At 44.6% G+C, this 13626-nt stretch overlaps 1 protein-coding gene across 2 annotated transcripts in view; it reads left to right on the top strand.

Moving 5' to 3' along the window:
* Positions 1-13626, top strand: part of OSBPL5 (oxysterol binding protein like 5) — a 114452-nt gene that overhangs the window by 25624 nt on the left and 75202 nt on the right. Inside the window, exon 1 of one of the 2 annotated variants that reach the window (XM_009288755.2) lies at positions 6430-6570. The exons of the other annotated variant lie outside the window; for it this stretch is intronic. The gene's annotated coding sequence lies outside the window, so the exon portion shown is untranslated. Of the gene's footprint in view, positions 1-6429; positions 6571-13626 lie in introns of those variants that run through there. 2 annotated transcript variants of the gene reach the window in all.

Here is a 13626-nt window from a genome sequence, read left to right as displayed (position 1 = left end):
ACTACATCGTGTCATTTGGGAATACCATTACAATAGTGCACGTTTCACACAGCGGTATTTCCTCAGTGTCTTAGCCCTGGAAAACCTCCTGTTACTGGACACGCACCAAGTTGTTAATGGAGAGTTTGGAAGCAGCCATCAGATGTGGCAAGATTTATAAACACACATTAGCTATCTTCTTGCTTCTTCCTGTATCATGGGACCTAATCACATATTTGGAAAAAGGTTTATGTTTTCTCCTAAACTAGGGCCCAAAGGCCCAGACCTACCCATACTTTGTAGCAGTCTTATTTCTCATAGCTGTGTTCCCAGAAACAGGCACAGAGAATGTAAAAAAGATATTTCTAAGATTAGCCTGTTAGCCAAATACATCCTGAGAAGAGTAATTTGCCTACAGGTGAACATATTCTTGCTGCTCTTAGTTCTCCCCCATTGCTGCCATTTGAGGCTTGTCTATTATTTTCTAATAGCTTTTATTTTCAGATGCTTTTCTGGCTGGCTGTCCTTGCATGTCTCTCTGACTCCTGGGATCCTGGTTCCTTTGAACTGCAAGAAATACTGGCTGTAATTCTTTCACTCTCTTTTTTTTTTTAAAAAGGTATCTTCCAGTGTCTGTCTGTGAATCTCCAAAATGGTACCTCTCTAATCTGATCCTTTCATTGCTGCTAGTGCATAACGCCTTGCATTTTCTCACTTTTCTACCCTGTTACTACGGTATTTTACTGCTTAGGTACAGTGGAGCCCCTGTGAAGGCAGGAAGATCTTCTGAAAGTGAGATCTGTAGCGAAATAGCAAAGCATCACATGCATTGATAGTGGTGGTGGCAGGGAAGTTCCCGTGTTGTATAATAGGCAACACTACAAATCAGCCAGGTTCTGAATTTGTGTTCTTTCAGGGGACTGAAAAGCCCGCAGTCACCTTTTCAGACCTGGTTATAGGATCGGTGCTGTTGCTAGTTCTATTATGCTTCAGGAACAAGAGTGCTGTGATTTAGAAAGATTACTTTCTTTACGTGAGCTAAATTGATGACAGCGGCAGCATTGCTGGTGAAAAGCAGCATCCCATCAAAGCTGTACTTTGCATAAAGCAGCAAGCATGCCTCAGTACTGTCAATAACGCACTTCCTGTGGCCCTATTAATTTGCAGACAGAGAAGAGTGATATTTAGGCAAAAGATGCTCTTTAGCATGTAGAACTGTTAGCATAATAAAGGAGGGCTGGCGTATCTCCAGCCTGCTCCCTCTGACCCAGGGCTTCCTCAGAAGCGAAGCTGTGAGGGTTTCGGTGCAAGAGCACAGACCCTTCCCAGAGGAGCTCCTTCTCCCAGCCGGGGCTTGGGGCAGCCGGGAGCACCTGGCAGCGTGGTGCCATGCTGCCATGTCTGCACGCTGATTTCCTTTTCACCAGTGAAAATCAGGAGTGACTTTAGTGAAGCCACAGAAGCAGGCTGTTGTCACACACAACTGAGAGAAATAGGACTAAATGAGAGAATTAGGATAAATTATACTTCTTGTGTGAAATGCTGTTACTGCTGAAGTTGCTGTCAGAATTTTATTTGGTTTCTACAGCCTCTGTTTTATACCTAGGGTTGTCTTGATATATCTGAATGTCAAATAAAAACTGCAGCAGTCACTTTAAATATAGAAGAGGCTTGAGATGAGTGTATGGAATTAGGGAAATAACAGGAGATAGGTTTGGCTGCTGTATTGGTAAAGCCACTGGTGCAACCTATAGAATTGTCTTAAACTATAGCAGTAAAAGCATGTATTTTCTGAAAAATTGAAATGTTAGTTTCTACACTTTTTTTTTGTATGGCATGATAGGGAGCCAGTTAAGACTTGGCCCTGTTTACAGAGCATCTTGGAATCAGTTTAAGAAAACAGATGAATTAATTATATTTGTTTAAAAAAATAGCTTTAGTTTGAAAGTAGCATGAGAAGGTGCAGCATGAAAGATATTGTAAGACTGTTTGAGAACAGCAATTTAGAACAAAAGTTTTTTCTTTATCAAAATTCTGGATACAAAATGGTTTAATCTGCTGCTTACTAGAAACCAAGGGCTTGCCTGTGTCATTCCAAAATGTTCAGCTGTGAAAATGTGCAGTTAATGGGGAGTCTGGAAGCAGTGAGAAAGCGTGGCCAGGCGTACACCAGAAAGCAATTCTTCCTCCATGTCCTCCTCATCTTGCTTAATGGAAAAGCAGCACTGTAGAGCCCAGCACGTTTCTTTTGTGTCAATACGTGTGTGTTTGCACTCTGCAACCACAGAAAAATGCAAAGCCCCGATCTCTTTCACCTCCGTGATATTTCAAGAGGATTCCAGGTCTAAAATGAGAAAGAAAAATAAGTTGTTTCTGGTTTGTTTGTTTGCTTTGGTTTGGTTTTTTTAGAGCTAGAAATACACTGTGGAGACTGGACAATCAGGGGAAGGCCTGGTAGGCTCTGTTGTGCTAAGCCATCCTTGTCAGAGCTGCTGGAGAAGACCTCATGGCATCTCCGCACTGGGCTGGCATTGGGACGGCCGAAGGCTCCTGGGGCTGAAGGGCTGACCAGGGATGTAGGGAGTCTCTCCCAGCAATGCCCGCATCCCACTGCCTGGCCAGACGAGGGTTAAGGGCTGCCCATCCGCTCCGCTCAGTGATTCAAGGGGATTTGAAGGAAAAAGGTGTGCCTTTTTTTCCAGGAAATCAGAAGACACAAAGGGACGTGCCTTTGGGCCTTTGCTACTTCGGTCATAGGAAGAAGCTGTGTTTTATGTTACTTGGGCATTGTCTTTGGCTGAGTAAGTCATGCCCAGAGGAAAAGGGCCAGGGCAGACTTTGAGGCGGGAGCATGCTGAGACTTCCCTAGACAGGTTAACAAGCTCTTCCCAATTTGTAGTGTCTTTGAAAGCAGCTTTGCTACTGGACCATGGAGCTGCTGCAGGGGAGCTGAACCTACTTGCATAATCCAGGCACCAGCTCAGTTGTTTTCTAGTTGTAAATTGATCAGGCCATTGATTTGTTGCAAGCATCAGAATTTGGAGGGATTTTAAGTGGAGTCTGCTCTAAGATCTGGTTTTACATTGTTAATTTAGCAACACAAAGCTGGGTGTGCTACTTGGCCTTTTTCTAACAGCATTTAATTGTGGTCATTTTGACTGTTGTCTTTTTTTTTTTTAAGATCAAGATGTTTTGCCTGCTTTTTAGGAAAGCAAACAGTTCAGCCAAACTTATAAAGAAAATCACCTGGTATAAGCTTGGGGACCCAGTCATGCTTTTCCAAGTACAGGAAGGAAGCTGTTGCTTGGCAGAAATGGAGCATAAACAAAGAAACAAACAGTAGGAATGTGATTACCAGGCACATGGAAAATGACTTTCAAGCAAGTCTTTTTAAGGACAAGAAGCATTAAGACTGATCCTGTCTGCACTGACCCCAAGCAAGTCACCACTGACCCAAGTCCAGCCAAGCGGTACGAGCTAGCAAGAGAGCAACCACATACCAGTTTGCAGAAATGAGTTTTGTTATGCCATTAATCCTGAACTAGGCTGTGTAAGGAAGAGGCAGGACATCTTAGAAGGGAGGTATAATAGCTTCCTTCTGGGAAGAAATTTGAGAATTTTCTCTTGTTTTGGCATGGCTGAGATGGCAGAGGTAGATGTGCCATTGCTCACAAATGATGCAGTGGCAGTTCCCCTCTCCGAATCGTCATGCCTTGCATGGAGCCAGTGACTCTCGTAGCTGCCAAGGGCAGACCACAGTCCAAAAGTATTTGTGAAGAGCCTCCAGGTTGCTGTGACATTTAGTGGTTTGATACAGAGAAGGGGTTGCTTAGAGCTGCCTCCGCATCTACTCGTTCAAAAATTCCCCACCCTCTCTCAGAGGCAACTGGCCATGGCACTGTTGGATTTACTGGCATTGCTGTAAATGCCAAACAGCCTGAGCCAGTGCTGAAAGACTGACTTACCTTTGCAGCGCTGGGCAATGAAAATGGGGGAATTATGAACCAAAGGGAACATAGGGCTGGAAGGGACCTGCAGAGACCATTAAATCTTTTTCTTGGACAAAAATGTTCCTGGCAGCTCCTTGTCTCATGTGCCCTCGAAAATCTCCTGTGCCTTCACAGCTAGCATGGCCTTGGGGTGTCCTTCCCAGCCAGGAGCCTGCCTGCATCCCCTCGGCTCGATGGAGACCTCAGACCCCTTGCAATGGCAGTTCCTTGCGAACCTTTCTCTTCAAATTCATCCCAATTTTTTCTCTCAGCTCATAATACCCAACCACAGAGGGCTCCTTTAATAACTGTCTGAAAGCAAGAGAAACACTCTTGTCTGAACACTGGCTTTGAGACCCCAAATGCGCTGGCTGGATTTACTGTGCCCCTGCCCAGACCAACTCTGGTACATGCAGTAAAAAAAAGTTACTTTCCACTCTTTGTGTCATTTACTGCCAGAATTTACTGCAGGATTTCTCTGCCCTCTTAAATGAGGCTGGACTTTTTTTCTGCGCACAGTGTGCACCCCACTTGGTTCTGCCCCTGCTTGGTTACCCCAAGACACGTAGGCAGTGTCTCTGGGTGCCCTGGTTCTCCCAGCCCCTCGTGGGAGAGGGGCTGCATTCCCCTGGCCTTGGCATCACTCCTTGCATGGGGCCTGCAGGGTGTATCACTTCCTCCAAGGCAGTGGCATTAGGATCCTGGTGGTGTTCGTGCTGCCTGACACATAAGCATTGCCTCCCACGAGGATTTCAACAGTTTCCCGCAGTGACAGTGTTCTGATAGCTGTGTTCGTGCTGCCTGACACATAAGCATTGCCTCCCACGAGGATTTCAACAGTTTCCCGCAGTGACAGTGTCTCTGATAGCTGAAATTTCTGATCTAATAAAAGATCTTCATGTCTCAGCAGATGCTGCGGCTTCAGCAAACTATGGACTGTCAAGTGTAGAAGGTGGTGTTTATGCATACATTTTTTAATCCTTGTTTGCACAGTACTTTGAAGGTATAAAATACCTCAGAAATGCTGGCTTCTTATTGCTATTATCACTGTCATCTTAATTTTCCATCATTTTGAATATCAGTTATTCATGAGAAATCAGTGCAACAAGTGGGAGTTCTTCCAAAGCTTTTTAGTTCATATTGTTTTCAGTCACATCATGCCAGATGTCTTGGAGGAATCTGATCTGACACAAACCCAGACAAGTCACTGTAAAACTGTATACAAAAAGACACAGGCTGATACACTGCTGCTGGTGACGCCGGCAGATATAGATGTTATTTGCAAAACTCTTCCTTCACTGTGAGAGTGCGAGGGCCAGGGAAGAGCACATGCTGCGGAGAACAGCAGCAACACAAATAGCTTTGGGAGCAAGCTTTGGCTGAGGTGTGTATTTTGTGTTTATTACTTAATTTAGCAATATCGGGAAAACCCACGAAGGAAAAACATCTGGATGTTTTCCAGATGCGGAATGATGCGGGAAGAAGCAGGGCTGTAATTAAGCATGCTTGCCTACTGAAATATGCGTACAATCGCTATGGGATGCTGTAACTAGCAACATCTATCGGACTATTTTTAAAGCTAAAGCAGTAATATTGTGCTAGTGTGCCTGATGTCTGCTCCTGTGCTTGGCAAACCTGCCTCTGCATGGCAGGTTTAGGTTCTCTGCAGCTTAGGAAATTACGCTTTTACTGTGCTCAGCTACATCAGCTGAGAAATCTTTTTGTCAAACTCGGGTATATCTGAGCCCTGTGCAGAATGCACTGAGTGATTTCCACCACCACCAGCCCACTGTTGCAAGGATTTACTTTATTCCTTACAGATTAATTACAGAAAAGTGAACTGTTTTTTTTTTTTTTCTGATTGCACAGTGATTCTATGTGCCAAGAAGCCACTAAAAAGAAACAGAAAGATTGCAAAAGATTATGTGTGACAGGAATAGAGTCTGTCACAGAGTTGCAGATTATTTATTGCTGGCGCGCTTTGATAAGTGGCTGCAACTGGCTCTAATTTTCTTGGTGCTGCCCAGCTGCTTTGATCAGCAATGAAACTGTTAACAGTGCTGACAATTAAATTATGGTTGATGGGCATTGCAGTTTAAACTTCCCCTGACAAACAGTGGCAGATCATACCTGTCAGGGCTATTGTTTGGACTGTTTTCCCGCAGTGACAGCGTCTCTGATAGCTGAAATTTCTGATCTAATAAAAGATCTTCATGTCTCAGCAGAAATTTTGGCTTTCTTTGGACATATCGCTGGGTTGAATCACGCTGAGCTGCTTTTCAGGATTTTCTTCCACAGTCACCATGGTTAGAGAGTCGCTCTGGTTTTCTGAGCAAGAGCTGGGATCGTAGACAGCGTGCTGGCAGCATGTGGGAGGTGTGTTTCATTGCCATGTGCCCCTGGAGCAGCAGCTTTGCGTGCGGGTGTCTTCTCTGGGTCCTGTGCTGATCTGCAGCTTGGAGGAGTGTAGCATCCAGGAGGGGACCAGAAAGCCTCTGTGCACGTAGCAGGCGGTGAGGATCTGGGGTTGGGACGGTGGCTCTGAATGCAGGTGTCGCGTGGGAGAGGAGAGTGATTGCCATCTGAGACAGCGAGCGCTGCGGTGAGTGTCCTTTCCTCTTCCTTCCCAGAGACTGATCCCAGCCTTCGTACTTTCCTATAGCTCTTTAAAATCTCCCTTTGTGTAGGCTCTTTCTTTACTCCTTTCAATCTCTCTTTTTTACCTGCCCTCCTCTTTTTCCCCTCATCTCTCATTCCCCTCCTTTCAGTGTCCCCTTTCTTTGTTTCTGTCCCTGTGCCTCTGAGGCTGGACGCAGTCTCATGCAAAGGCAGTGGGTTCTTTGAACGTTTGTAGCCTTATGCTTTGGGAATGTTGACTAACAGGAATTGTCTATAATGGATTTAGAAGTACCTGAACACCCTATTTGCATTTCTGCCTGTCTGCTCAAAAACGCTGGCACTCGGCTCCCTTGAGGCTTGAATTCTGCTAGAAGGAGCTGTGGCGGTGGCTTCCTGTGATTTGCTTCATCAGTTGACATTTTCAGGAATTTGGTCTGCTATAACGGTTGGCCATTTTACTGCCCTCTGCTGCTAAACAACTTGGGTAACTTCTCACCCACCTAAAGGGATGGAGTCCCCTAGATATAACTGGCTTTATTAGTGAGATCCCACATGAAAGTGTGCCTCCTTCTTATGTTGTTGTTGTTGTTATTACTCAGCGGTCTGTATTCATTTGTGGTATATTTTATTCAGCTAAAACCCCGATCAGCCCAATTCTGCTCTGTGTCTAGATTGCGTGTAGAATTAGGACTTCTAGTAGTGTTTTCAAGATCAGGAGCAAATTCTCTACAAAATTAGGTCTTGCGTATGTAAACAAGTTGCACTACTTCTAAATACTGTTCTGTAGCATTGATATAACCCTCCCCTAGTATGAATTCAGGTATGCCAGTATGAACATGCTTATACCAGTGTAGCTTGCTCCCCTGTGGGAAAGGAGAACAAGCTATTCCAGTATAGAGCACTTTTATTTGGCTCTGACTACATCCACACTTTCGTTGTATCGGCAGAAATATACCAGCAAATAATACTTGTAATTTAACATGGGTGAACTGCTACAAAATCATGTATAGAACAAGTCTTGGTCTGCAGACTGCCTCAATAACTTCTTGACAAGCGAGTGTTGAATATGCCATGTATTTATAATCTTGTCTTTGTGACTGGAGGTACAGTGGAAAGACTTAGTGTTACTGTTGTTACGTATTCACAATTAAGAAACTAAGAACTGGTCAGTGTGTTGGCTATAAAGTCATGACTGTGAATCATGTGAGTCATGGCTGTAGTTTATTTTTAAATAGAGTACGTAAGACTATTCACTTTCAGACTGGTTGCTGACCTTTGTTTTTATTTGCAGCATATTGACAATATAAGAGGACTATGGCAGAGATGCAAATTCCAGTAATGCTTACTTGGAAGTGCCTTTCAGCTGGCAGGGAAATACAGAGGTGTTCTAGCAACACTGAAAATCTGGATCCTGAAAAGCCACTTGTGCCAGTGAAAAGTGAGTGCCTGGTGGCTGTGAAATACTTGGCATTTATATCTGTGGTTATCTACCTTAGTCATTGGCAGGGCAGGGCAGTCCGGAGATCAACGGGCAACAGGTACAGAGAGAAACTTCAAAAAATTCCAATCAGATGCTATAATCCCAAATACCATGGTTTATTGATGGATTTTTCCCAGTACTGCTGCTAATCTAGATGATCGGTATGTGCCTTGTAGCAGTAACCATGTAGGAAAGACTCTTGGTGTTTGCAGGCAAAGGAGAAATACGTTTGGTATGGGAAACACTTCATATTCAGAGTAGTTGGGGGAAGGCAGTGCCACCAGCAGATTAGGGTCTTCCGGAGAGGAACTGTCTTAATTGCACATGACTGACAGGCATCTGGAAACGCGGGACCTAACTAAAACTTCTAGGATTTCTTCTACCACAGAGTAAATAAACCTTCTTGTGCACAGTAAGAGGTTATTTTAAGGCAGGTGATGGTGAGGTGAAGGAGTCTGTGGGGAGGAGAAGCTGGTGCCATTAGGGGACTGCAAAGCTTTGCTGAGAGGAACACGCTTTATTGTGCTGCTTGATGACACAGTTACCTTGCCAGGCTGTTGAGGGAAATAAATGTTCACAGAACCTAATAGTTTCCTCCTGTGAGTTAGTGTCACCTCCATCTCATTTAATTCCCACCTTTGCTTACTGTGAGTGCCATTTCAATGCTGTGTTTCTCAACTTCATTACCTCCAGACCGAGCACTGCTTCAGAAACAGCTTTCCAAACTGTAAGTGGCTTGTTTTGCAGAGCAGGGAGGAAAACTTCTTTGCCGTTTTTCCCCCGATCTCATTGACTCCCCGTGACTCCGACAATGGTGGCGGAGGTGGCTCCCGTGAGCGGGCTGGGGCTCTTGCCTGCAGGCTGTGGCTGTGGCTGGGTGGTGCTGAGGCTTTCAGGGTGGCACAGGCAGGCAGCAGTCAGTAAAGCTAGTGTATGGTCGTCAAGAGCAAGCAGCTGACCTTGGACAAATTTGCAGTTGGGCTGTAACTCAACCTAGCGTCCAGCTTGCCCTGGTCTTTGCTGCTTCTTTCTAGGAGGAAAGTGATCTGTGACAGTCCTTTTGCTGGTTTAGATTACTTCTCTCCCTGGGCTGACTCACGCGTTTTGCCTGCTCTGTTTGCTTCGGGTGGGAGCCGCAGGCTGTCAACAGCTGATCTTTCTCCTTAAAGAGTCCAGCAACAGCAGCAGCCCTGGAAGGAGAGGCAGAGGCATCAGACAGGTCCTTGCCTGCAGTTCTTGGCAGCGAGGCTTGCAGTCAGGACAGTTTACGTGAGATTGACAGACAGATGCAGTACAGCTCAGCCCTGCTCCCACAGGAGTCCACAGAATCCATTGGTGAGCAGTTTTGAAAAGCTCCTTTTTATTGTCTTGTCACCTCCACTTTTAACCAGATATGAAATTGTTCATTATAAAACACCCAATTGTCCTTACAGCAATCACATCACTGGTGTCTGCAGTGATGTGTTGTGAACTGCATAGGAGAGAAGTCGTTAATATCTGTGTTTATACATTTCCCTAAAGATGAAGAGGTGACTGCAGTGGAAGATTAGTTTTGCTGGGAAAGACACTGAATGAGCTGACCTGATCAAGGGGAAGACATTAAAATGTTATGCTCTTTAGTTTTCTCTGCTTCACTCAGACATGAGCTGGTGTGGTCTGTTGCTGTTTGGCAAATATGTTTGGATCCAAGTGCTGCTCGAGACAGTTAGAAACCCAATATGCTTTCTGAGGCAGGGGCAATTATTTATTATGTGTTTGTACGGCTCCTAGCGCTTTTGGTTGCTGTGCCGACTGATTGCTAATGGTTGGGCAATAGTATTTATTGCTGGCAGCTGGTAATAGCAGTCTGTGTTTATGCCCTGTAGGGGAATTTGGTATGTGCACACAGCCATAGGATGTTAAAGGTTTTGTACCTTTTAGAGGCACCACAAAGTCTGTACAGACCATCTAGCCTTCTGCCATTTTAAGTGCTTCCTTACTTCATTTCAGCGATATTTGTTTATTCCTTCCCTTGTTACCCTCCCAAACCTTTCAAATCTTTTCTATCTGGACTCTTGTGTTTATAAACTCTTCTGCATTTGGAGCTTGTAGGCAGCAACCACTTCGAAGCTACTTTTGTAATACAGACCTAATAGTTGCCAGAAAGCACCAAGGGCTCTTGTTCTCCTCCGCTGCCTCCTTATGGCATTGCAGGTCTCTCTGAGATTGCCTCCATTCTACCTGTTGGATGCCCAGCCCTGTGCTCGCCACTGTAAGTCAGCGTCACCCTGCTAAGGAGGCCACAAAACTTCCCTGATTTACACAGCCTGGGGATCTGGCACAGCACAGTTGCTATTGAAATATTTTAATTTGTTTTGGTTTGTTTCTCTTGAAAAGTCATAGTGCGGCAACTCTAACTCCTGTTTTGTAAGATCCACACCGCTGAAGCCTATCACTTTTTTTCTGGTGTGGAAAACGTGAGCTGGTCAGCCCCGAGGGGGGCTGAAGTCCGGCCTCATAAAAACTGTCTGTCACCTTTTAGCCATTCTCCTTGCCACTTCCTTTTCGTGGCAGAGATAATGGGAGTGTTTCCTGCTAACTCCTGTCTCTCTGTGATAAATTGCTGTGGTCTTTATTGGAAAGCATTGTCTGGCTGCTCTTAGCGCTGCGATAAAGAAAATGCTGTGAATAGGCTGCATTGTGTTTGGCTTCCTTTCAGCCAGGGCCAGTCTGGACGCTGAGGACCTGATCTTCCTTCTGTGCCAGGCCTCAGCTCACGTTTGTGTGGGAGGCAGGGATTTTTGTTGGTTTGTTTGTTTAAAGCCACCTTTACGCTTTCAACATGGAGCTGTTGAAGGTCAGTGTGATCCGTAAGTCTATAGACGGGGGTCTGCAGGTGCCCCTTGTTCCTCATACCCTCCCTTGCGATCTCCTCCCTCCCTTGTGGCAATGCTGGAGCTGGATAGACATCCTTGTGTTGGTGTTGTGCTGCATGGTTAGTGCTTTCCTCACCCTCCCCAGCTGGGAACTCCCAGATCTCCAGGCAGGGGTGCTTTTTGACCCCCCTTGTATTTCCAGCTGTCAGTGCTTGTAGTAAGGAGAGTTTGTAGCTGAGCAGTACTGTTTTGTTTCAGTTTGGGTTTTTTTTGCTTGGATCTTTCCATTCAGTGACAAAAAAAGCCTGTGTCAGTATAGGTTAGCTTTAAAGTGATGAGAAGAGTCCTCTTTCTGAATTCCATGGCTTTCAGATTTATTGTCTTTTGTCAAGAGCTGTATTGTCAGGTTTGCTGCCCATGAGACCAGGAGCTGGATCCTGCCTTGGCTTACGCTGGCGTCAGCAAGGAGAGGAATTTCACTGCCACCATCGGTACTATTTCAGTATAAAAGCAGTATGAGGGAAAGGTGACTCGGGTCTTCGGTATCAGGTGTTTCCAACTAATTACCACTGAAATGTATTAAATGCTCTTAAAAAGGAAGCTTGCAATCACTACAAAGCACATTTAAGTCACTTGGGGAACTTCCTTTTTCGTTGAAATGAATTCAGAGGCAAAATGCACACTCCGTCATAACAGTTTTCTTGCTGGGATATCTCCAGGGCTTTAGCTTATGGCTGATAACTCACACGAAGAGTTTTCTGTCTGGCTTATGCCTGGCTCGCACACAGCTGCATCTGGTAGTGGGACAGTTGTATGAGAACCAGAGTAGTCACCGGCAAGGATATTGGGATAGTATTATTTGAACAGGTAGGAGGAGATCAGCAAAGACAAATGCACTGTTGAATTTGTATGACGTGGGTGTGCCCATTCACCTGCGTGCCTAAAGCTCCCTCCAGCTGAATCAAAGGAAAGCGCTGGTGCAAAGAGTTTATCCTGTCTCCTTGTTTTCACTGGATAAGTCATAGATAAACTGGGAGAGAAGGAAGGACTGAGGTAGGCGCGGAAAGGTTTTCGGCTTGAGAACTGAGGCTGAGTGTGGGTTTTGTTGTGCGTGCTGCATCAGCCTGTGTGCGGTTTGAGTCCTTTGGGCTCGTTTAACACAGCATAAATTCCACCCTAAATGCTCTTTGTGGGTTGTCTAGTATCCTTCCTCCCACAGAGATTTTTAATTAAAAATCTAGGACCAAAATAACCGCAGTGCCGTCTTTTAACTATTGTTGAAGGAAGAGCTTGATGCTCTCATCTCTGAGAAACGGTGAAGTTTATGCAAAAATACACAGTATATTAATTTCCTGTAGAATTTCAGGGAGAGCAGCTGTTTGAGAGGAAGTATAGGTGGATGCTAAATTTAAACCACTGTACAGCAGATCTTGGTATACTACAGCACCCAAAAGTCTGAAAAGCTGAACAGGGGCATATAAGGATCTTTTCAAAAATAGATGCACATCCTTAAAATTTATTTGGTCTTGTTTATTCAGCCCTCCTTGTGAAGGCCCCTGAGGTTTACAAAGCCTGTAAAATGTAACTATCTGATGTAACTATCTGACAGTAAAACAACAAAGTAGAGGAGCAGAAAATTCAGCATGATTGGAGCACCATGGGATGTGGTCATTTCTCCATCGCTTAGCTGTTCTTCAGAAGCAGATGAACCAGATCGGCTATAATTTAGTGGGCTTGGGGTCAGAGCCATTGGGTGGAAATATAGTTTGTGCTTATACAGGATGTCAAGGTAGAAGTATACTTCTAATCTAAAATTCTTGGCATTTAGGGTTGTGCATTTCATTCTTTGTGAAAATCTAAAATTCTTGGCATTTAGGGTTGTGAGTGTGTGTTTGGGACAGTGGATGCTCATGACATAAATAATCTGGAATGGATTCTGGAAAATCTTTGTGAAATTGAACAGCACTTGTTTTCTCTGGTAAGATGGTTTGTAAACATCCTTTCCTGCCATTACCTTTGCCTTACTGCCATGTTGAAGTTCCCTTTTGAGCCTGAGTCTGAAAATCACTGAACAGGACGTGAGGTAGAAGTCTGATTTTGTTTTACTTTGTTACAAGGGGGCAATACTTCACAAACAAGGGAATAATGTCAGGAGGACACTATCAAGCATGAAAGCAGGTCTTAAAATTAGCTTGGTATTTCCTAGTAATTGTGTGGTGGGAGTGTAGCCCCGAGGCACAATCTTTTCTAGATTTAATTATATAAAGGCAGAGGTGGATATCATAGAAAGCCATCAGTAAGGCTTGCAGTAGTCTGGGTTTTTTTTTAAATGTCATTAAAGCTTGAAGTAGGATCCTTCCATTAAAAGGGAATATGATCTCATTATGTGATTTAGATAGCAGTATGAAGCTGTAATGATGCTCTTTAATATGTTCTTTTTAAAGAAAAATATCAAGACAAGAACTGGCCTTGAAGATGTGGCCTGCTTGCAAATGATGTAACTGCACACCTGTCCAAAGCAATGTGTTCTTGTCATGGCTTTAAATCTCTGAGAGCTTTAGCTAAAGCAACTAAGTGAATTTCTCATTTATGTTTCTGTGTACCTGATACCCTATTTCCCTCACCGCCCTGAGCCAATCCCAAATCCTGTCAGCCCCGGGCATGGGGCCCATAGTCATCAGAGCCCTCCTGCAGGCGGTGGGGG

The sequence above is a fragment of the Aptenodytes forsteri genome, unplaced genomic scaffold, assembly GCF_000699145.1.
Source record: "Aptenodytes forsteri isolate BGI_AS27 unplaced genomic scaffold, ASM69914v1 Scaffold8, whole genome shotgun sequence".
Classification (NCBI taxonomy): Eukaryota; Metazoa; Chordata; class Aves; order Sphenisciformes; family Spheniscidae; genus Aptenodytes; species Aptenodytes forsteri.
The sequence above is the reverse complement of the archived record's forward strand: the minus strand, read 5'-3'. Positions and strand labels throughout refer to the sequence as shown.